Genomic DNA, 24,424 nt, shown 5'->3' with positions numbered 1-24,424 from the left:
GTTTAGGAAACTTGTATTGAACCATCTTGTTCCATTGTAAAATATTTTTTAGAGGTGCCAATACCCTGTAGTTTGGGGACTTATTTGATGCCTCATATCATGGGACAACCTGGACCTGATATAGATCCAAGCTGAATCAGGGGGACTTGTACAGCCCTAATTGTTTAAATAGGATTAAAAAGCCCAATTAAGCATATTGTCAGTGGCAAGGGGGTGGCAGACAAGTGAGATTCTTTGCCTGTGTCTCCTCCTTTGCCCCCTCTCTTTGTGACCCACTACAGTGGTACCTCTGGTTACGTACTTAATTCATTCTGGAGGTCTGTTCTTAACCTGAAACTGTTCTTAACCTGAAGCACCACTTTAGCTAATGTGGCCTCCTGCTGCTGCCGCGTGATTTCTGTTCTCATCCTGAAGCAAAGTTCTTAACCTGAAGCACTATTTCTGGGTTAGCGGAGTCTGTAACCTGAAGCGTCTGTAACCTGAAGTGTATGTAACCCAAGGTACCACTCTACAGGTTTAATTAGGGTTAAGAACTATGATTAAACACAGGGTCACCCGGCTGCTCTGGATTACTCTGAGTGGACCTGACCCAGGACAATCTGGGGATGTCTTGACCTGCTTTGGGCCAAGCCCAGATTGGTTCAGGATCTGGGATTTGTCCCAAGACAGGGCACAGCCCTAGCATTTTGTTTCACTCTGCATCTCGAAATCAAATTCTTTTCAGAAAAAATATATGTTTAGATTCTGTACTAAAGAGGATATGTGAATCCCATTTTGATCTCCTGAACATTCTGAAATAATATGCAGCTGATGCAGCAATTGGGCCTGAACTGGGCACCTTGCAGTTGTGCAATGACAAGGAGGCTGGACCAGGATGCAATGTATCACAGATTGGGTAAATCCCACCATCTTCCCACTTTAGAAGGCCAGCTTAGTTGAGAGCTGGGGAGATGGTCATTTCCACTCATTCGATACACGCACATGCCCAGCTATTGGGGGGGTTGGTTGGTCCTCGGTCACTCACTGAACCAAAAAATGAATCTAAAGTACATTGGCCAAGGTAACACAGGTAAATAGGACAAACCAAGGGTGGCATCAGGAACAAGCAAGCAGGTATAGTTTTGCTAAAACAAATAGTTTCAAAATAAAATAAGGAGCAGCAGGCTATCAAGGCTGGCTCAGAACTGAGCTCCCAATTGCCCTATTTTTAGAGTTGCAAAGTAGAACGAATCACTTAGGGCGGAAGAAACTTTGCTGAATATGAATTGAGGCTGACTTTTTACCACAGTCCTGTAGAGTCCTGACATTTCCCATAGGAGGCTTTATCAGGGAGTTTTCTTACGAATATAGGGTTCCTTTTTCTTTTGGTTGGGGGAAGCCCATAATCCACATTTATGCATATCCCACACAAATTGCCAAATAGCTTCACTGCACACACATGGAATGTCCTGGCTTATATGCAAGTGGTGTAGGCAACACAAGGGCAGTAGCCCTGTAGATATTAAAAAACCCTGTTTGCATCCCAGAGGTGCTGGTCCACACACCTAGTTTCTGTAAGATGCTAGAACAGCAGCACTGGAATCCCTCCTCCCATTCATGGCTTGTTGGCTCCTCCTTGTTTCCTTTTGAGGTCAGGCAGCCCTTTCTCCCAACTACAGGAACATAGGAAGCTGCTTAAGACCACTGGTCCATCTAGCACAGTTTTGTCTATTCTGACTGGCAGTATCTGTCCAGGATTTCAGGCAGGGCATTCCCAGTTCTACCTGGAGATGGCAGGGATTGAACCTGGGACTTTTTGTATGCAAAACAGATGCTCTACCACTCAGTTATGGCTCTTCCCCCACTAAAGGTCCACTCGGGGAGGGGGAAGGTTGTGACCATCCAGATGTTTCCAGACTACAGTTCCCATCATTTCTGATTATTACCCATACTGGCTGGGACTGATGGATGGGAGTTGGAGTCCCGGCAGATCTGAAGAGTCATAGGGTCCCTAGACAGAAATTCAGTTTTAATCATTTATTTCTCTCCCTCCACACACATTCAAAACCTGACACTAATGCAGAATGGCCTGCACATATCAATAACACATATTTACTAAGTGTCTCTTCAAATTCCTCTCTTGTATTTCTTATCTTGGGGGGGGGGGGGGAAGAGAACAAAATGGTTTCAGATCGAATTCTCATGGGCTTCAATAGTTCTTCACCCAAATATGATATCTGGTCCATTACTTTATCTTCATTAATATGGGAGTATTCATTCAGAAGTAAATTAATCTTTTTTTAATGCTACTGCACTGTTAAAATCTCTTGAAGGTGATAACATTCTCCCAAGGACACCAAGGTTACTAAATATTGATCTTTTCTGCTTCTGCCTGTATCAATATAATCATTAGTGACAAAAGCATTACTCATATTTTACTCCAGTACTAGTACACCTTGCACGAGAACTTTCCCAATTTATCAGTTTTAAAAATAGAAATAACAAAGATAACAACAAAAAAAAAAGAAAAAGACTTATTCACACCTATTACAACACTGCCTAGAAACGGGGAGTAAAAATCCTAGAATGTGGAACTATGTATGCAGCGACACCATGACATGTGAAACACAAATATTTTCTAGTGAAAGATCAATGCGCAGTGTGGTAGAATAGGCCAAATGTTACCTCAGGGATAGGGCCAAATGGAGTCTTCCAAATATCTCCATAGGGCCTCCAAAAACTCTGTCTATATCACAGCCCCTCTCCAAAGGTCAAACCTGTCACTGTCTTTGACTGAACTGTGTCCTTGAAAACTGATAATGCCCTTTGCTCACCTTGAGGGAGGTAGCTTACTGTACAAAGGCAAAATCACATTTATTGCTCTCCCTGCTTTTGTCTGTGGTGCCACTCACCACTGGCATGTGGCCCTCAGACATCTGCCCCAAAGGCAATGTGGCCCTTGGCCTGAAAAATGTTACCCACCTTTGTGTTAGACTGAGAAGTCCTAGTTCAAATCCTCAACTAGTCTTGAAGATCACAAGAGGGTGTTGGGCAAAGTCACAACCTACCTCTTATCAAACACCCCACAGAGGTTTGTTTTGTGCATTAAAAAGGGTTTGAGAGAAATGATAGACATTTTAGAGGATAGGCTAATATTTCAAACTCTTCTCCAAATACAGGAAAGGGGAACAGAGGGCAATGGGAAGAAATTTAAGAAGGACAATATAAAGTGTTGCCTAGCAAAAATCTAAAAGCACAGGTATATGATATGGGCTAGCTGCCTTAGCAACTGTACTTCTGGGAAAGAGTTGGGAGTAATACAAGTTAAGAAATGCATGGCTCATGCCACTTTAGGATTATTAGCTGAACCCTCCTTGTTACTCTTCCAAAATCCACAGCTGGGTTTTAATACTACTACTACTAATATTAATTTGTATCCAATTTTTCTGCCTCAAAACAGGCAGAAAACAGGCTTATGGGTGACAAATAGCAACAAAGCTATCCTCCCAGCAACACCCATCTTTTGCCCTTCCCTCATCTAGTATTGCATCTATATTTCCCCTGAATGTCAGAGAAGAGCGTCTTGCCAAGTTTACCAAATAGCAACACTTTAGATTTAATAAGATTAATATAGTTCTCAAGGGCATTCAAAGAGCTTTACATCCATTTCTGTTCAGCAGCTAGTTTTTGGAGGGCTATTTCATAAGTGAGGTAAATGATTGAGGGTGAAGGCCTTCACACACATAAACACACATGGCCTACTTCAGTACCTGTCACTTCCCTTCTTTTTACAGTTCTTCAGCAAACCATTTCCCTCCATCTAGGTCCCACCCTGTGGGAACTGGTTATAATGCTGAGAGACACTTGTGGGAGGCTCATGCAAAGCATAAAAATGCCTAAGGCTGATTCTTGAAATCCCACCAACCTCTTTCTGGTCCTCTGAATTTGCCCATGATATGTATGTGCCCAGTGGTGTACATCATACTGATATACTGTTGTGGTAGTGTCTGGAGCAGGACCAGCTTTAATGTGTGAGGCAATTCTTGCCTCTGACAGACCCTTGAAAACAATTATTTCAACATTCAATGCAAATGCCTGCTTTGTCTTGAAAAATGAAAACAACATTTTCAAAGCTGAAAGAACAACATATTCCTTCTGGGGGAGGCCAGCAGCAACCAAATCAAGACCAGTCACAGATGCATTTCCAAACTGTTGTTCATCCTCCCTTGTGAAACATATTTCCCCCTATGTCGTCATTCTCCTTTTCTAGGCTAGTCTTCTCTGTTGCTCCCTTCTCTATGAAGGAAGAGAGGCTGCACACGCACCATACATTTAAAGCATATTTTCCTTACCCCTACCCTATATGAATCCTGGGAGCTGTAGTTTGTTAAGGGTGCCGGGAATTTTAGTTCTGTGAGGGATAAACAAAGACTATGTTTGCTGCCAAGCGATGGCTGTTTCCACCTGCCTTGCCTAGGAGCATTCATAAGGGAGCTGTTCTGGAAGACCTGTGAGGGGAGACCGACTGTGTTTGCTGTCAGAGGATGGTTGCCTTGCCTCACCCTCCAGTCCTCTCACAGCAGCTGATTCCAGAACTCTGAGGAGGCTTTCCCACCTTTTAGGTTGAAGCATAAATGGTGGGGAAGGGGAGAGCCCTATGCACTATTGCCATCTGCTTTGTTGCTATTTTTGGATAAGAAGTTATTGGTCTTTTTTTTCTTGACCTACTACTACCTCACTGAAATGTTGATTTCAGGCCTTTGGTCAGGGCGCAGCCTGACTCCCTCCTTTGGCAATCTTTACAATACTTTAGTTTATGGTTGCCATCAATTTTGATTTTAATTAATTCTTTGATGTTTTTATAATGTTGCACTATTTTAGTGTTGTTAGCCGCCCTGAGCCCGGCTTCGGCTGGGGAGGGCGGGATATAAATAAAATTTATTATTATTATTATTATTATTGATGCATTTAAAATTAATTGTTATTAGCTGCCGCCAATGCTTTCTAATGGGTACTCCTTGCAGCTGAAACCCCCAGGGCTTTCCTATAGGTCAGGCATAGACAAACTCGGCCCTCCAGATGTTTTGGGAGTACAACTCCCATCATCGCTAGCTAACAGGACCAGTGGTCTGGGATGATGGGAGTTGTAGTCCTAAAACATCTGGAGGGCCGAGTTTGCCTATGCCTGCTATAGGTAGACATAGAAGCCCAAATCCCCAATTAATTACAATGTGTAGACCAGGAAAATGAAAGTCCCAAAGCGCTTGAATGAGTGGACCTAGTGTGCAAAACCCCCTATACTTTCCGGTGGGTAGACCAAGTGGCACAAAAGTTCTAGTGCTTTTTTTATAGGCCCCTGGACACCAGGTCTACTGCCCCCATGCTGTGGTGGGGTTGAAGAAGTGGTGTTGAGGCATCATTGCTGACTTTCCTTCCCCTAAATACATGTGACAACCCTATACCTCTCAGAAATTGAAGGCTGATTCATACATGCAGGAAATTACTTAATATATCAGTGCTTTGATATGGCACATTTGATGACTCACTTAGCTGAATGCGTGAAAAGTAATGTGTTTGAGGTGATGTGAGATCTGTGGCGTTAGATCAGTGTCGACTCATTCACACATGCACATTATCACTTGGTGTCACAGTTGTTAAGTAAAGGACGTTCATGTGCATAACCAACTCTTTGTTGATACCTGTTCTACACATCTACCTCCTTATTATAGGAATAGTGAACCTGTGATCAGGGCTGTCTTAAGCATATGCGGCGTTGGGGTACAAAGACCTGCCCGGTGCCCTCCCAAGTTGCCCAGTCCCAGGCTCGCAGGAAGGTGAAGCCGACCGGCCACCTCAACGTCTCGCTGGCTCAGTCGCCCCAAAACTTGTGGCACAGAGCCATCAGCAGCAGAAGAACCCACTGTGCCACTCCAATCGATGGGCGGGCTCTTCCCCTGACTCAACTCTTGGGCCCTGGACTCTCGGCCTGGAGCCCCTGAGAGCCTGGTGCCCGGGTGCCCTGCACCCCTAGTGCCTATGGGTAAGACGGCCCTATCTGTGATTTTTCTGGATATTGCTCAACCATAACTCCCATAATTCCCTGTCATTTGCCATGCTAGCTGTAGCTGATGGGAATAGGAATCTAACAATGTTTGGAGGGTCGCAGGCTTCCCCTCTTGCTTTTGTAAATGGTCATGAAAAGACTTTTAGAGCCAATTTGAATATAACATTCTTTGTAATCTGAATGATATTTCTTCCCATATTGCTAAGTTGGATCACCTTCAATCATCCCCTTAGGTCACTGGTCAACATTTTGGTAAAGGATAGGAGGTTGCAGCAAATTATTCAACCGCAATGAGAACAGCATTCAAGCACCCAGAACATCAGGAAGCAATGAAAGCGTTTGCTCTCCACTGATGTGTATGTGCCCAGGTGCCACAGCTACTGGTGGTGCTACTTGCTGTTCTTTACGCTACATTTTAAAATAAAACTCTACATAAGATTCTCCAAATCTGCAGGGAACAAGCAGGGAGGAGCAAGGAAGAGTTTTTTGAACATGAATTTGCATCCCCAGATAAATAATGCAAAAAGTGATGTTTGGAAAGGAGAGTTGATATGCATGCATAATCTCCAATTACAGCTGGCAGCAAATGCAGATAGTTCAATTGAGCTATTTTAAGAGAAGCGGAAAGCGAGGCTCATGCTTTCCTTGTTAGCGAAGTATACCATTGCCTCTTTTATATCACCTTCTGATTAGAGGAACAAATTATTTTAAAAAACCTCATCCTCTGCTGACCTTTGTGAGGATTCTCACAAAGATCCTAGGCACTTGTAGCTCATAGGTCCAGGAGGGGAGAACTTCTTCTGACTGAAGGGAAAGAGGAAAGCAGCCAGACATAGTGATTGGTATTGAGCTCAATGTTCTCAAGGGCACATATCAGGTCTTGGGGGCTCTCTCTCTCTCTCTCTCTCTCTCTCCCTCCCCCTCCCCCTCCCATTTTTAGTTTTCTTGGGTATCTCAAATTACAAAATCCAGCAACATACACTTTTTTGCTCCCCATTTCCTCTTTCTTTGAATTCATTGTTGTCTGCTTTCTTTTCCATCCTTCCCTCTGTCAAACATACTGCCGTATTCATTCCTTCATTCATTTCCTTAGGTATGCAGCATTATTATTATTCTTCCCCACCTTTTCTACTGACAGGACTTGGCAACTTACAGATAAAAACAAGAATGGCTAAAAACAGAAAAATCAATCACTAAAATACAATTAAACATTGATAGATTTAATATACTGTATTTTTCTGTGTATAAGTCTAGGTTTCCCCCCTAAAAAATAATGCCCAAAATTAGGGGGCATCTTATACACAGAGAGTGCTGAGGGTGGATTTTCTTAAATCTGAGTCCCCCCAAATAGGGGGTGTTTTATAGGCAGAAAAATACAGTACATATATAAAATCTATTTTAAAACACTTGGTAGTGTGGGACGAGGGGTGGTTGAAGATTCTGCTGCTTGCTCAGAAACAGCTGGAACCTTTGCAAATGTTCCAGCTGACATTATGTTAATAGAGTATTCTGAGCATTCAGTGTGACTATTTTCACAATTTCCACAAGCTGAAAGGCACTTCCAAACCACCACCTCCACCTTCCCTATGACCCCCAAATTGACTTTTGGAGCTGAGGAAGGCAGTAGTGGATGCTCTCAGGGCCGAGCCATGATGAAAGGTTTTGACAATGGTCTACAATAAGTGTGAAAAGAATATTATTTCAGACATAGACCAACTCTTGTATCAGTTACAACCAGTCAAAAATCAAAATGCCAACGATGTCATGGAGCTAAGGCAGAAAGTCAGAAATTTGAGTTTGCAGGCACTAAAACAATATGCTCAGAGACAAAATTACACTCAAACTGATTGACAAAGGGCTAAAAAGGCAGATGACTTTATAGACCAGTAGATCGGTAGACATTTACAGACCTTCTAAAGTCAAAGGGGCATAAATTGAGATGATGGCTCAGTCACACACAAACCAGTTTGTGCATCAGACATCCTAGGGTACCGAGGATAATGCTCACATGGCCATGAGCAACACAGTTGTATAAAGAGCCATTTCTCAGACTCTGACAAGTTGCCTCTGCCTAGAGCTTGTCCAGCTGTTTGAATTACATGCAGTATTCCACATGGGAAATTAAATCACTTCTGTGCACAGGATACCAGGTGCAGACAAAGCCAAAAATCCCCAGCTAAAGTAGAAATATGAAGCGCTCTCTTTACTACTGCGGTGTCATTGTATGTTCGAAATGCTCTCTTCATTGAGCTATGGTATTTGTATATCCTGAAACTAGGCTGAAGTCATAATTTCACTGGATTTCATGTAGATACAAGAGCCTATTGTTCAATCATATCATGCAGAAGAGAATCCAAAAGACAAGGTGTACTAATAGAGCAGATACATTCAAACTGAAGGCTATTCTTCAGTTTTCATAAACCCAACACCTACCATGCCATTTTAAAACAAAGGTGTCTTTAAAACAAGGTGAGTTCAGAAGACCTGCTGAGTCCACTTGCTTAAGGGAAATGGTCTCAAACACGAAGGCAATACATACTGAAGCATGGTTTAGACAAGCCCATATTCAGGCTGAGAGAAGGACAGAGCTCCGAGATTTTCTCTGTAAGAATCTGGGTGCTGGCAGTTCCCCCAGAAAATTGATGGGGCAGAGAGAATTTCGGACATGTGCGAAAGTTTAGCTGCATTTCACCTTTGCTTAACCTGCATACATGTTTAAATAAAGCACATATTACAAAACACTTGTAAACCTCCAGTTATCTAATTTCAAAGGAAAGAGAAGCTGAGTACATGTTGCGTCCCTGGAATTATCATTGTTTGGCAAACAGGACACGTGTGAGTTTGCTCTCTGTGACTGAGTGTACCGTGCAGATAGAAGTGCCAAGGAGCAGATCTCACCACCGCCTGACTCCCCGCAGTGCATAGAAACAGAGGTAAATATGTGTTTGCTGTTACATAACATATGCGACAACCTTCACCTCCTTTGGAGATTGTTATAAAGCTTCCTCAGTTGCTAGATCAGAACGTGACAGATGAAGAAGTATTGATTTTGCTCTGATTTGACCCAATGGTTTCAGATGTCTGATGGCAGCAACAGGCATCTGGCAACCCACAGGCCAAACCTGGCCTAAGAATGATTCCTGGCTTTTGCCACAACAGAGAGGAAAACATGTGAGAAATTACACAGCATTCAGTATGTACAGGTTTCCCATAGGTGCTTTCTCACTCCTAGGACAAGCAAAATGCTATTCTGTTTCCTTGTTGCTCATATTTCAGTTTTATAATGAGTAGCACTGTTGTTTTTCTAACTGATAGTATTTTTTAAATTAATATTTGTATGTTTTATGATTTTTGAAAGCCCATCTCATAACCTTTGAACATTTCAGGTTCGCAATACAGCAGAATCAATACAGACTCTTCCAATTGCCCTGCACACAGCACCAATTCCGAGTAGCTTTATGCTTGTAAGCTTTATGGGATTATAAACCTTGTGTGTAAAAGCCTTGCCCTCTTCACCAAAAAGATTATAAGCAAGTAGCAATCAGCCTCCTAGTTCTCTTTTCTTCTGTTTCTTGTTGCCAATGCCGTGCACTGACATTAAGGCAATCAATAGAATAGTTCACTTCAGTGAACACAGTTATTTCAGTCACAGAGCTGTTCACATTGATGTTACCCAGCTGGGAGATATAACAAAGAAGCAAGCTTAGACATAGACAAAGCTTGCTCTGGAGGATAAGAGATCGTCTACTTGCTCCCACAGAAGCTAATAGACATGATTATGTAATGTTGAAAAGTAGAATGTATTGCGCTCCATGAAGTATCTCGCAGTGCCCTTGGGAACAAACATTCAGATGAGAAACTGTGTGTGAATGAATGTACAATCAACTGGAGATAATGTTTACATTTTCTCCCTGAATTCTCTGCTTATGAAAGCAAACACCTAATCTTTCATGTGCTGATTCTGTGATGCAGCCAATGGGATGAAACACTCATCATGAGCTCTAGCAATGTGTGAAAATTTAGTCATATGTGGTCTGCAAATAGTGGTACTTAGCTCACAATAGGCACTGTTCACAACTGAAGATCACTATCACACTAGGAAGAGATGTTGTCCTTCAACACCCCCAGTCAAGTTTTAGAGTTGCAATAAAAAGGGATTCAGAAACAAAATTGGCTGGTTTAGGGATCAAGCATTCTCCACTATTTAAAATAAATAAGGAACACTCAGGAAGGTGTAATGCTGCAGAAAATGAGGGTAACAAACAAATAGTACACACTAGAAGCACAAAAAAACAACACAAGCCTACAGCTCAAAGCATGGATAATCAAAAACACTGTGGTCCAGATCAGTGCTTTATTTCTAAAAAATATATAAATGTTTAGGGGTACTCTCATTTTCCTACTCACATTGAAACACTGTCCCTCAATGAGGCCAAATTTAGATTCACAAAATGGTTAGGGGTATGCGTACCCCTGCGTCTGTCAAAAAGAAAGCACTGGTCCAGATAACAATGTATCTACCCCCACCTATAATTGATGAAAGAATCTGGAGAAGTAGCTTCATGCTTTGCATTGTACTTTGGTCATAAGGTACCAAAACAGAAATCGCAAGATAGTCTTCATAGATATTTCTTGAATATAGAAACATTCATTTACACCCAGTAGATTGCAGGAACTCTTTGGATTCAACTAACTGGTCCCACTAGTGAAAACTCAATGATTCCCCCCCCCCCCGCCGCCTTGCCCTCCCAAATTGGTTCTGGAACAGCACAGAAGGGTGGGGGTGGAAGAGGGGAGATCATTTTGTCAGGCAAACAGAAATGTTTGCACTGATGGAATATTTGTAACACCGTGACACTGAATTCCTCCCTGAATGTCTACAGTTCGTTATTATACTACCCCAGACATCTTATGAAGTCTGTGTCCATTACTCAACATAGAGAAAAAGCTGTCTTTGTAGTATGAGATCCACAAATATTCTAACTGCTAAAAGAAGTATCAAATATGTTTACAGCAAACTTCTACTAAAACCCCCCCACAAAAGTAATTTTTGGAGGGAAACTTCTCACAGGGCCAAGAGCGGCAGGGGCAAGCAGGGCCAAATAGGGAAAGCTGATTGCTGTGAAGCTGTAAGGTAGAGAGCAGAGTAAGGCAGGGCAAGGATGGAAGCTTACAAAGGCTGAAGGAAAGAAATCCAGGCAGGCAGTTGCTTCAGGGACCTGAAGGGCCTGTTCACAAAGCAGTGAGACCTTTGGAGAAAGAGGGTGGAGGAAGAATGATGGTATGAGGGGTTAATGAGAAAGGGAGACAAACAGAACTCCATACAACATGCACAGCTGGACAGACAGATGATGTGCTTCTGGCAAAAAGGGACTGATGGATGAGAAAGTTTACAGGTTCGAGAACAGTGGTAAAGGAAGCCAAATGACCAAGAGGTTTAAGAAAGAAGCGATGTAGAGCTGAACATCACATACTGACTGCAACTAGACAGTCAAATGTTGGCTTCAAGTGTCTAGTTTCTATTACTACAGTGGTACCTCGGGTTAAGTACTTAATTCGTTCCAGAGGTCCGTTCTTAACCTGAAACTGTTCTTAACCTGAAGCACCACTTTAGCTAATGGGGCCTCCCGCTGCTGCTGCACCGCCAGAGCCCGATTTCTGTTCTTATCCTGAAGCAAAGTTCTTAACCTGAAGCACTATTTCTGGGTTAGCGGAGTGTGTAACCTGAAGCGTGTGTAACCCGAGGTACCACTGTATATGATTCTACACCAAAAAACAACAACCCAAGGCTGGTTTTACAAATAAGAAAAGAAAGAATATAGTATGTGAGACAGTTGCAAATAAATCTAAAAAGGATATCACTATATATATATATGCAACAAGGTCTGGCCTAAAATTAGAAACATCTAAAAAGATAACAAGCAGGATTGACATTTTCAATTTAGTGTGTGAGTCATGGTTTGTGTGCCGAGTCCTCATTGTTATTCAGGTGATACTGCTGAGACTGTGTAATAAATTAAAAGAAACAGCTTGTCACATCAGCAATAGTTGCTTTCAAATTTATTCATTTATTTATTGAGGGGTGTGTGTGTGTGAGTGACTGCCAGTGCTCACGCAGTATGAGAAATTTATACACGTTTACATATTTCCACAGTTCCTAAAATGACATAGTTTAGTTTAGTTCCATATAGTTATTTACTGCAGAATCCTATGGAAATAACATCTAAAATAGCCTGATGCTGAGCTGGCTGCATATGGTGTTGCCAAAAAACCTTTGCCTATGAACTCTATGCAGCCACTCATATGAATGCAGCAGGAAATCCCTGGCTGTACTGGTCTGACACTGATGCACAAGGATGGGCAAGAGATACAAGTCTTTTAAGCATGACACTGATGGAGCTCTGACATGGGCAAGAGCTCTTTGGTGAAGATGATTTTAGCCAGCATCACATTTTAAGACAGGCACTTACAAAGTTCCCACCAGCACATGCGATGCCACCTTTAACTTAACATCTATTTTGGAGTTAAAACAACAGCCAGGTCAACCATGTCTTTGTAATTTCTGATTGTGGGGTTTATAATTGTTTACTTTTTATTGTGGGTTTTTATTGATCCCTTTTATGGTTGTAAGCTGTCCTAAGAATATTTATATAGGCAGCATAATAAATGTCACATAATAAAATACATAAAAATGCATGTTGCAGCTAACCGTACTCAAGACACCCCCAACAGGAATGAAACTTGTGTGGCCCCCCCAGATGGTGCTGGACTCTAAGTCCCATCATCCTTGACCATTGGCTATGCTGGGCATATCAAGACAATGATGGTTTTTGTGTTTGTGTCTAATTTTGCATAAATGCAAAATCAGTACATAGAAATTCATTACTAGCCTCTTTTGCTTGGTATTTGGGAGCACACCCAAGAAAGGGAGTGCATGAAATTTTGATGATGCTTTTGATTATGGGGTGAGTAGAATTTATGCAGTCCTTCAAATGGTTCCAGTTTTTCTTTACCAGTGATCCAGACAACAAAATTAATGTGTTGCCACCAGCTTAGTGGTTTGTAGTATGCACTTTCAGGAAGCCTTGTTCAAATTGATATAAGATAGAGTCACAAGTGTGGCGGTAGCCATCCCCTATTATTTTAGTGAGTGTTTGTTATTGAAAGTAACATTATTTCAAGTAAGACCTAGTGATGTGATAGCCTCTGCAAGAGGTTCATTAGAAAGCCTGCTCTTTGGAAATGCAACCTTCCGCAACCTAGAGTCCTCCAGACTTTGTTCAACTATAATGTCCTCCATCCCTCTCTATAGGCTTTGCTGGCTGGAGCTGATGGACACTGTAGTTCAAAATATCTGGAAGGCACCAGGTTGGGGGTGTTCACTTTTGAGGCCAGATGCAGATACATAAAGCAATTCAAGCAATACTCAGGTAATGATGAGTCATCTAAGCCTAGAGAATGCTGGTTCATGGGGTCATGGGGTCTAGGGCTGCTTGCATGAGCCCTAAAATGAAATTCAATTTTGTGGTAGAGATGTCTGCAATGAAACAGCACCAGGATTAAGGGTGGGGCGGACCCAGCTTTCACTTTATGTTCACACAGGGTTTCTGATTTCATGTAAAGACAAAACAGCATAAAAAATGAATGAATGCTGCGGTTTGCCATGGAAATCTCCTTCCGCTTGCTTCTACCTTTCCTCCAGGAAATTCTCTTCCTGCTTCTATACTCTGCTCTTTCCATTTTCAGCAGTGACTCCAGTTAGCTCTCAAGAGTGTATTTTCTCTCTTCCTTTGTTGCCATGGGGACGCATGTCTGCTTTGCTTGCAATTTTAATTTCTTGTCTGTTTAGTTTTGTTGCATTCTGTGGTTTGAGAGCATTTCCTAACATACACTGCCATTACAGCTCTTTTGCAAGTGGAGTTCCCACCCCCTCCCACTCTGGATCTGCTGATCTTGACTTCCCACCCTGCTCAACAGCAAAGGCATCACTTTCTTAGTTTTCCTTTGAGACAAGTTGTACTAGTCATTTTTCAAGGAAAGAAAGGCAAGCAAGCAACTATAAACTTTTTGAATAGAGGGCACAAAAAATGAGGGAAGCAATAAAAAGATGAAGAAAGGAAGGGAGTTGCATGTTTTTTTATGGCCCTTGAAAAACCCGGTGTCCCTATATATGTAACCATTAGTTGTATCATAGTTGTGTAATGTACAGTGCAATCCAATACATCTTTACTCAGAAGTAAGTCTTATTGAGTTTACTGGATTAGCTCCTGCCCACCTAGCAGTTCGAAAGCACGTCAAAGTGCAAGTAGATAAATAGGTACCGCTCCGGCAGGAAGGTAAATGGCGTTTCCATGTGCTGCTCTGGTTCGCCAGAAGCGGCTTAGTCATGCTGGCCACATGACCTGGAAGCTGTACACCGGCTCCCTCGGCCAATAGAGCGAGATGAGCGCCGCAACCCCAGAGTTGTCTGCGACTGGACCTAATGGTCAGGGGTCCCTTTACCTTTAAGTATATATAGGATTACAGCTGCAGTTGCACACAGTGGAAAACAATATACTGGTAAATGTGATCATGTGTTGAGTAACAACCTGGTTAAAAATGGTCCAAACTTCCAATGTGCTAGGAAAGAAATAAGAATGCTGAAGGGGAGCTCTGGTTTGTACCTCCTCATTTAGCCACCCACAACAAGAAGTATTGTGGTGATATATATGTGTGTATAAGAGGTGAATTGAAACTATAGCTTTCAAAACGGCAAGAAGGGTTGTATCCAAATACTTAGAACAGTCCCATTGAAATCAGTAGGGCAGAAGTTAGTCATGACTAGAATCTAACTCAGTATAAACATTCCATGTGTGGGTTGGGGTGTAGGTTTTGGTAGCATCTTTTAGTCATTGCATCTAATGCACACAGAGCCTCTATGAGTATAGAAGGCTCCTGTTTAAAACATATGCCTTCCAACTTGTGGAGGATAAAGACAATTACCAGAGTGAGCATGTTCATCCTTGAAGTCTCCTTCATGTGATTACATGACATCAGAATACCTGAGCAGAATACCTGAGCTTACAACCCAAAGTAATCAACCCTTACCCTTTCCAGGCTTCTATACACTGCCTACCGTATGCAGTTATTCTATAAGACTGTTTTCCCAGGGCAAGTCTCTGAGGTTAGGTCTTTTTCTGCAACTAGAAGATGGGCATTATTTGATCTTTCTGTCATTTGGTGGGCTTTTGGACTTGTAGCTGATGAATACTCAACTTACGAAGCTTACAAGAAAAGCAGTTCCCCAGATAATTGCAAACTGAGTCTGACATTTAGATATGTGTCATGCCACCCATTGGATGGTGACCCTGTACAACAAAACACCCCCTATTCCTGTCCATAGCATATAGTGATCTGAAGACCAGTGCTCAGAACCCCAGGATGTGATTTACATGGGAGCTGAAACTGATTAGCCTTAAGAGTGTCATTTTCTCCCTGGCAACAAATCACCAGGACTTTGGTTTTAGTTCTCAGTTGCATTTGCAGCCTCCTGCCCTGACATGCCCAGTCACATGAGGAGTGCCAGGCATCACCTTCTATAGTTTCTAAACACTTCTGGCTAGTTGCAGACATATGAGCATGTGAAATTTCACTTTATAAAGGAGCCAATAGCTTTCTCAGGCCTGGGTTTCAAGAGCTCTTTCCCAAACAACACGATGGACCCAAATGCCTCTCGTTTTATAACTTACTCAACACATCTGGGCCAATCTGGGAAGAGAGACAAATATACACAAGCAGGCTACCACATACAGAACCAGTGATGAGGTGGATGTGCACTCAGATTACATGGTGTGGCGTTCGCACAGAGCCCCCGGTCGTTCCACGGATTACTGACCCTGCACCACCACGGGTTATCTCTTCCCCCGGTAATATATTCAGACTCTGTCAGGTTGTAACGTATTAACAAAGATTCCAGTTTATTGTGAATGCAAACAAGTTTTAAATACTTTGAAACACTGCAATCCGATTCACTCTCTCTGTCTCCCCTCTGTTTCTAATTCACCCTGACTCCTATGCCTCTCACCCACAAGAAACCAATCAAACTAACTGCCAAAACCCCTGTGTTGAGCCTTAAACACAGTTAGGCTCTGCCCCTGGGCTTTCTTATTGGTCAGTCTATTAACCCTTTCTCTCTCCTCCCCCAGTACAACATCTCCATAATGAGTGGGCAAACACCACACATGGCAATGCTCATCTGGGGTGCACTGAACTGGTTAGCTGTGATCTTTCCAGACATCTATCTATATTTGTTAAATGCATCTAATTGCATGCACCAGAGCTAGGTCAGGGATATTGTGTAGATGGGCTCCATCTGATCCCATTTGGATTACTGTAACATGCTCTGTGTGGGGCTCACCTTTATCTGTAAGCCGCCTTGAATCCCATCAGGGAAAGAGGTGGGGTATCAGGCAATCAAACTGATCTGTTTTCCTTCCTCAGGTTCTATTTAGGTTGCAATCCTATACCCATTTACTTGGGAGTAAGTCCCATTGAACTCATTGAGACATGCACAGATTTGCATTTTTAACAAGCCAAAACTAGTGAGCTATCATGCTGTCAAGTACTGTAGAGGAAGACTGGGAGACACACATGCACTCACTGTAGTTCACTGAAATTACAGGTTCAAATATGGCTTGCAAGTTTTCAGTACAGTGGTACCTCGGGTTACATACGCTTCAGGTTACAGACTCTGTTAACCCAGAAATATTACCTTGGGTTAAGAACTTTGCTTCAGGATGAGAACAGAAATCGTGCTCTGGAGGCGCGGCGGCAGCAGGAGGCCCCATTAGCTAAAGTGGTGCTTCAGATTAAGAACAGTTTCAGATTAAGTACGGACCTCTGGAACAAATTAAGTACTTAACCCGAGGTACCACTGTACTAAACATTTCCCCTGCCTCTTACCTAACTGGTTTATGCCACTGTTTTAAAGTTAGTAGACTTTGTATGCCCTCTTGAGCAATGCAGAGAAGCACATATAGCAGTTTTACATACATAAATATAGCACTACAGAAAATAATTAGTTACTGCACAACTGTACTTAGAATGAGAATAGAGCAACCTTCCAAATTAGGTTTAAATTAGATCTCACTTATAATGTGGGCAACTTCAGAAATATAATTAGAACTAAGGCTATGTTGACATTGCTCTTGCTATTTTGATCACTGCTCTTGATTTTTAAATATACCGTCTCTTTCTCATTTAAAAAAACAGCTTTATTTGACTCATTTTTAAAAAGGATAGCTCATTTGGTAGAGAATGAGACTCTTAATCTCAGGGTTGTGGGTTCAAGCCCCACGTTAGGCAAAAGATTCCTGCATTGCAGGCAGTTGGACCATATGACCCTCTTGGTTCCTTCCAGTTCTACAGATCTATAATTCTATGATTCTATATATCACAGAATAATGGAATTGTAGAGTTGGAAGGAACCCAAAGGGTCATTTAGTCCAATCCTTAATTCCATCAGATTTTAATGAGGGTGAAGTGCTACAGGAAATATGGCAAAAACATTCAGAAAAGCATGTTGTCATCCCAATCTTCCCCATCTGTTAAAGAAAAGTATAAGTAAAACAAAACCCCCACAACCAATTCATTTTACAAAAAAGATACTCAGTGTGTCCAGTGGAGCCTACTTATTACACTAATAAAGAATCAAACAAGAAGGCTGTTCAGGAAAGCTGGGCCCTGAGCGTCCCTACTGCATAGGTGTGTTCTTCAGGGAAACAGCTTTGACCACACATAGAACAGATGTACCAGCTCCTAGGTCTACCAGAAAATGTGTCTGGATTGCCATGATGACAACAGGAGGGATGAGAAAGCAATATGATCAGCTCTAAGAGCTAGTAGCTCCATTAACACACAAATTTACAATCACATTATTTTTTTGCCCGGACACACAGATGGATGGGAGCACTTGGCCAGAGTAATACTTTGAAACTGTGAAAGGGCTATCCCTGTGCACACGCTCACGACTCTCACATTTAGCGGTTGGAGGAACACAAGTGATGCGACTACAGCTATGAAATGTTTCTTAATTTGGACACAACTTGCTATTAGTGTGGAAGGAAAAACCCTACCCTCTCCAATAACAGCAGCATGTGAGCAAAGGTGCAGACAAACAGCCACAAATTCACTCTTTAAAATGTTGGCCCCGAGACAGCCGAGTCTCACAAACACCTCTCTACCTCACACTGGTCTTTGTCCCACCTTTTCATTACCCATGGTGGTGTAGTGCACCTTTCAAACAAAACATCAAATAGATCCTTATTCGCTTTTCAAATCTGTTTCACAAACATTATTCACTAATGTGACGATATATACAAAATGCCAGAGTTCTTAAAAAAACAAAACACCCAAATTCACAAATGAGAAAAGGAGAGTTGTTGCTTTTTCAGGCACCTCAAACAACAACAGACGGATCATGGCAAAAATCTTTGTGGACTGGAGCCGACTTTGTCAGATGCATCTGACGCAGCGGGCTCCAGTCCACAAAGATTTGTGCCATAATAAATCTGTTGAGCTCCGAGGTGCCACAAACCTCTTTGTTAGTTCTGCTGCCGCAGACTAACATGGCTACCCCTCTGGTTTTGTTTTGTTTTTGAAGACTGTAACCAAGGTAACAGAGTTTCATTCAGTTGCCAAGGCAACTGGAGGAGTAATATTGTTTGCAGTAAAGTCAGACAAACCTACTCATGTTCTGTTGATTTGAGAAGGTGTCTTAGAAATTGTTCAACTATTTTTAGCCACCTAAATCTATAAATCACAAGAGCAATTTGCAGCCTATTAAAATTGCCAATATGCCGCATGATTTGTATGCATGAATTATTCATGTTACTTTCATTTTTGGCAAAATTGGCATGAATTCGAATTCCTTGACTTTACCCTTCTCTTGCCAAAAATATTTTTTTAAAGAAAAAATCTTGTTCTTGGATTAATACAGGTTAGCATCAGAACCTGACTCTTAAAAGAAATATATATATATGAAAAGAGAGTACAGTGCCAAATTCACCTGTATACTTTCGCAGAGACTTGCATTCATACATACTTTTCTATTATAGCAAAGAAGGTTTCACTAAACATGTGCTAATGAATTAAATCAATATGAACTGGAGTGAGCTCCATCTCAGACAATCAATACGTGCTCAATGATCTACAACAGGCAGGCTGGTAAACTGGTCAAAATAAATTTACAATTGATTTTGTGTTTTAAAACTTAATTAGTACATTTATAGCTGGACTGAATGTGATTGGCCACAGCATGCAAACAAGCCCTTTCTCTCACTCCCCTTGTTTGTGGTCAATAGAGCCAACACACAGAGACCATGAAGTGTGCCAGCAGTCTATACACCCATTGCTGCGATCACAACTGTGTTCACGTCACAACATGGTGGAATCCGGGGAACAAAACTCTCACTGGATCTATCAGGAATCCCATAACAATGGGGACATTCAGTGAATATGAATGCTGGAAGAGACAAAACAAAACACTTCTTCCCAAAACGCACAGCCCAACCCCCACAAAAGGTAATTGGGGTTGTCTGGCTTGGATGTCTGGCTTGGATGGCTTTAAAAGAGGATGAGGCAAATTCATAGAGGATGAGGCTGTCATGACGGTTATATTCTACCTCTTCTGAACACCAGTTGGTGGAAATTGCAGGGGGGGGGCCAGACTGCTGTTGCAGGTCCAGGAGCAGGGAAGCCACGGCTGGTGGGGCCCATGTTATGGGAAGATACAATAAACACACAGGACAAACAGCTTGGGTTGAACTATGCCATCTTATTAATTACGGTTGTAAGTAGGTTTTGGCGCAGGCACTGGGTGTGTATCCTAAATCAACCAACCAGGCTGATTTTTTGCAGGGTTGATGCTGGGTTAAGGTTCTCTCTATGACATGAATTAAATAGGACCATCGTTTTTGAGGGGATGCTATGGCCCATCAGCACCCAACTAGGCATCCAGACAGAAGCACCTCCCCCTGGACTCCTTTAAAAGGGTACTCCCATTTCCCTGAAGTGGAGGTAGGTGGGCTCCCACCTCCCCCCCAGCCTATACTAAGGAGTCAATCTAATGCCTTATCCACCAACAAGTTGTGACAATTGCAGTGAGGTAGGCAAAGCCCTCTAGATTTGTCCACAGGCAAATTTCTCCCTGGCTCAGAATACGGTGGCCAAACATTTCTCTAGCAAGGTCATATGCAGAACCTACCTGCCCCAACCACCTCCAAGCAGGGTCATGTGCCACATAGGGTGGGGAATCTAGCTTTGACTGAACTGATGAATCCAGGTGAGGCCTCTTTATATGCCACAAAGCCCCGCCCACCCCCTGCTTGCCTGTCATAGGTCGGTTCAAATGCAGCTTGCTTGTTTGAATACAAACCTCCCAGCAACCTGTGTGGCCAAAGGAGGATGGAGTGGCATCTCCCAACAGTTGTGCAGGGCTGGAGGTTTGCTCCAGGCTCAGACCATGGTTGCAGCGGGACACAATTGCCACTCGCCATCATATGAAGGTAAGCAGTCATTGCACTCAAGTGGTTCTTGTAGGCCTTTCAAAGGTATCCTAACTGGCCACCATGAGAACAGAATGAAAGGCTAGATGGGCCATTGATCTCACCCAGCAGCCTCTTGTTATGTGGTGGAAAGGGAGTGCCTTTTGCCTCAGTCCAAGACTTACTGGCCAGGCTTAGACCCTATTTGAGTCTATATAATGTGAGGGGAGAGACTTCATCAGGTAAGGCCTCTTTCCACCTGCCTTGCCCACCCTCCAGTCTTTGCTTCTCAGTTTGTATTGTATTATTTTATGCTCTGTGGCTTGCCATTGTTTTATTGATTGTAGTTTAGAAATTATTTATTGCTTTAGGGGTTAACATGACTGCCAAAAATGTGAATTTATTTAAGGATAATTATGAAAAATGTTGGATTGAAGTGAAAAAGGACTTAGAAATATGGACAAATTTGAAGTTATCATTGTTAGGTCGAATTGCTGTGATAAAAATGAATGTGCTGCCAAGGATGTTGTTTTTGTTTCAAACATTACAAATTTTGGATAAGATGGATTGTTTCAAGAAGTGGCAGAAAGATATTTCCAGATTTATTTGGCAGGGCAAGAAGCTTCGAATAAAATTTAAGATATTAACTGATGCTAAAGAAAGAGGTGGATTTGCCCTGCCAGACCTTAAACTTTACTATGAATCAGCTGCTTTTTGTTGGCTGAGAGAATGGCTGCTACTTGAAAACACTGACATGTTGGACCTAGAAGGCTTCAGTAATGCATTTGGTTGGCATGCATATTTGTGGTACGATAAGGTAAAAGTACATAAAGCGTTTAAAAATCATATTGTTAGAAAAGCATTGTTTAATGTTTGGATAAGATATAAAGATTTGCTAGAAAAGAAAACCCCAAGATGGTTGTCACCAATGGAAGCGAAGGCACAGAAAAAACTCAATATGGAGGCCAAATGGCCGAAATATTGGGAAATTCTGGAACAAGATGGAAACAGACTAAAATTGCAGAGTTTTGAAAAATTGAAAAATAAAGTGCGAGATTGGCTCCATTATTACCAAATAATGAAGGCATACAATTCGGACAAAAAAGTTGGTTTCCAGGTGGGAAAATCAAAATTGGAAACAGAACCGTTAGATCCAAAAATCAAGAATTTGTCAAGAATGTATAACTTGCTGTTGAAATGGAATACTCAGGATGAAACGGTGAAATCAGCTATGATTAAATGGGCACAAGATGTTGGACATAATATAATGATGGCTGACTGGGAACAGTTATGGACCACAGGTGTGAAATTCACGGCATGTAATGCCTTAAGAGAAAATTTAATGAAAATGATTTATAGGTGGTACATGACACCAGTCAAGCTTGCAAAAAATTACCATTTGCCCGACAATAAATGTTGGAAATGTAATGAGACTGAAGGTACATTCTTTCACCTTTGGTGGACATGCCCAAGAATTAAGACATACTGGGAGATGATTTATAATGAAATGAAAAAGGTATTTAAATATACCTTCCTGGAGAAACCAGAGGCCTTTCTCCTGGGCATGGTCGGCCAATTGGTGCCAAAGAAGGATAGAACTTTTTTTATGTATGCAACAACAGCAGCAAGAATACTCATCGCGAAGTATTGGAAGACACAAGATTTACCCACCCGGGAAGAATGGCAGATGAAGTCGATGGACTATATGGAATTGGTGGAAATGACTGGCAGAATCCGAGACCAGGGAGAAGAACTGGTGGAAGAAGACTGGAAAAAGTTTAAAGACTATTTACAGAAATATTGTAAAATTAATGAATGTTAGAAAAATGTTGGAATGAAATTATATGGCTTTAGTAGAAATGTTATAAGGAAATAAGTATAAATAGATTAATAGAGTATTAAAGGAAAAATAAGGTTAGAATGTGTTAAGATAATTATAGGATAGAAAACAGAGGAAGATGGAAAGGAGTTGCTGAAACAATTAACAGAAGTGGAATACAAAAAGGGAGGTGTGAGGAGGTCGTGGAAATAAATGAATGAAAGATAAGATATTGAAATTGTTTGATTTATTTTAAACTGTTTTTGTTTTGTTTTGTTAGTTTAATGTGTTTAATGTGTCAATGTTATGTAGTGTTTTTGTATTGTATTGTATTGTATTGTTTTTGTAGTGTTTAAATTGTTGGAAAAGCAATAAATATTAATTAAAAAAATAGAAATTATTTATTGTTAAGTGTGGATTTCTGTTTAATTTTTATATGCTGATATTATTATTCTATACTATTCTAATGATTGTTGAATGTTACGTTATTTGATGTAGCTTGCTTATTTTAAAGTTATGTTTTATTATCACATTTTTGTATTGCATTAGATTGTTATAAGGTGTACATTCTCTGCTTCTTCAGCTTGTAAACTGCCTTGGGTACAGTATTGTAAGATAGAAAGACGGTATACAAATTAAAAGTGATGATGATGATGATGATAATGATGATGATGATGTGTTTATAGAGTTGCAGCCTTGACCCGGACGTTTAACGGTCTATTGATCCCTGTGCCACCACTGTGCTCACTTCCCCGCTGCCACCAGCCAGTTACTCTCTGGTAAAACACTGAGTCCAGTCAGTTGTTAAACTTGTTTTTTTGGTTCACTTTTATTTTACAAACATTAACAAGTTTATGGTTTCTCAGATAATATTCCTGTCAGTATCTTAAATTTAGTTTCTTTACCGGCCTATACCTTCCTAATACCTTCTGACTGATTATCTCAACTGTTTGACTGACTCCTCTTAACAAATTCTCTCACTCTCTCCCACCAGACTAGCCCAATCCACAGACTTATCTTATTTGTCTCTTTAATTCCAGACTGTCTTCTCAACAACTCTAACTCCTCTCCTTCAGAACTTTCATAAGTTGTTTCCCTCACAGGGTTTCTTATCTTTTTGGGTGGCATAATGTTTGAGTAAGAATTGTCAGTAAATTAACAAAATAAGAGAAATTTCTTCTCAGTACTGTTCCCTCTGGCTAGGCTTCTCTCAAGACTCTGGTCCCAAAGTTCTGCTATGGGTTTTCTCTCTAACCCTTCAAGCTTACTTCCTCTGACCACGAGCCACAGTGAAAGCATCCCTAACAAATGGCAGCCTAACCTCTGCTTGAACACCTTCAGTGAGGGAGAACCCACCACCCTACTAGGCAATTGGTTCTACCATCAACCTGCTCTTTCTCCTAATTTTAACCAATCTACCTTTGTCAGTTTAGTCCCAAATCCTGGGTGTAGTTACTGTTAAAGGATGGAGACAGTCAACTGATCATATGTAGCTTCCTAGCTACTAAGGGCCAGGCTTTCACTATTAGGCAGGAAGGTCTGTGCAAGAGTTAACAAGAGTTAAGTGTAGACATGAACGGGGGTGTCAAAAACAGTCTTCAGATTAAAAAGAAGGTGGAAACCAATTATCTTCTATGAAAAAGCATGGGAGAAAAATATGCTTCTTCAGAGCAAAGGGAAGCAGACAATGAACATTTCCATGGCAACACCTGCTCAGCCCTTAAATCTTGCAGAACACTTTTGATGCTGCAGTTTTGATGCAGCACCCTGGCCCCAGGTCTGTAAATAATGGGAGAAAACACCCCTCTATATATTTCAAGATTTGTAAAACCTAAAAAATGACCAAAAACCCCCAAACAACAAAAATCTACCCTGGAGTTTAAGTCTCTCTCTCCCACACACACCTGGGGCAGGGAGGGAGAATTCACACTTTGTTAATTAAAAAAAGAAATAATGTTGGTATTATTCACAGGCATTTCTGTAAGCTGATAGGGTACTGTAAGGACTGCAACTTCTACATACTTTTGTTTTATTTTGTTT

General features: G+C 41.5%; 1 protein-coding gene across 6 annotated transcripts in view; it reads right to left on the bottom strand.

Moving 5' to 3' along the window:
* Positions 1 to 24,424, bottom strand: part of KCNC1 (potassium voltage-gated channel subfamily C member 1) — a 118,984-nt gene that overhangs the window by 19,125 nt on the left and 75,435 nt on the right. The window lies entirely within an intron of this gene.

The sequence above is a fragment of the Podarcis pityusensis genome, assembly GCF_964106645.2.
Source record: "Podarcis pityusensis genome assembly, chromosome: 1".
In the NCBI taxonomy this organism is placed as follows: domain Eukaryota; kingdom Metazoa; phylum Chordata; class Lepidosauria; order Squamata; family Lacertidae; genus Podarcis; species Podarcis pityusensis.
The sequence above is the reverse complement of the archived record's forward strand: the minus strand, read 5'-3'. Positions and strand labels throughout refer to the sequence as shown.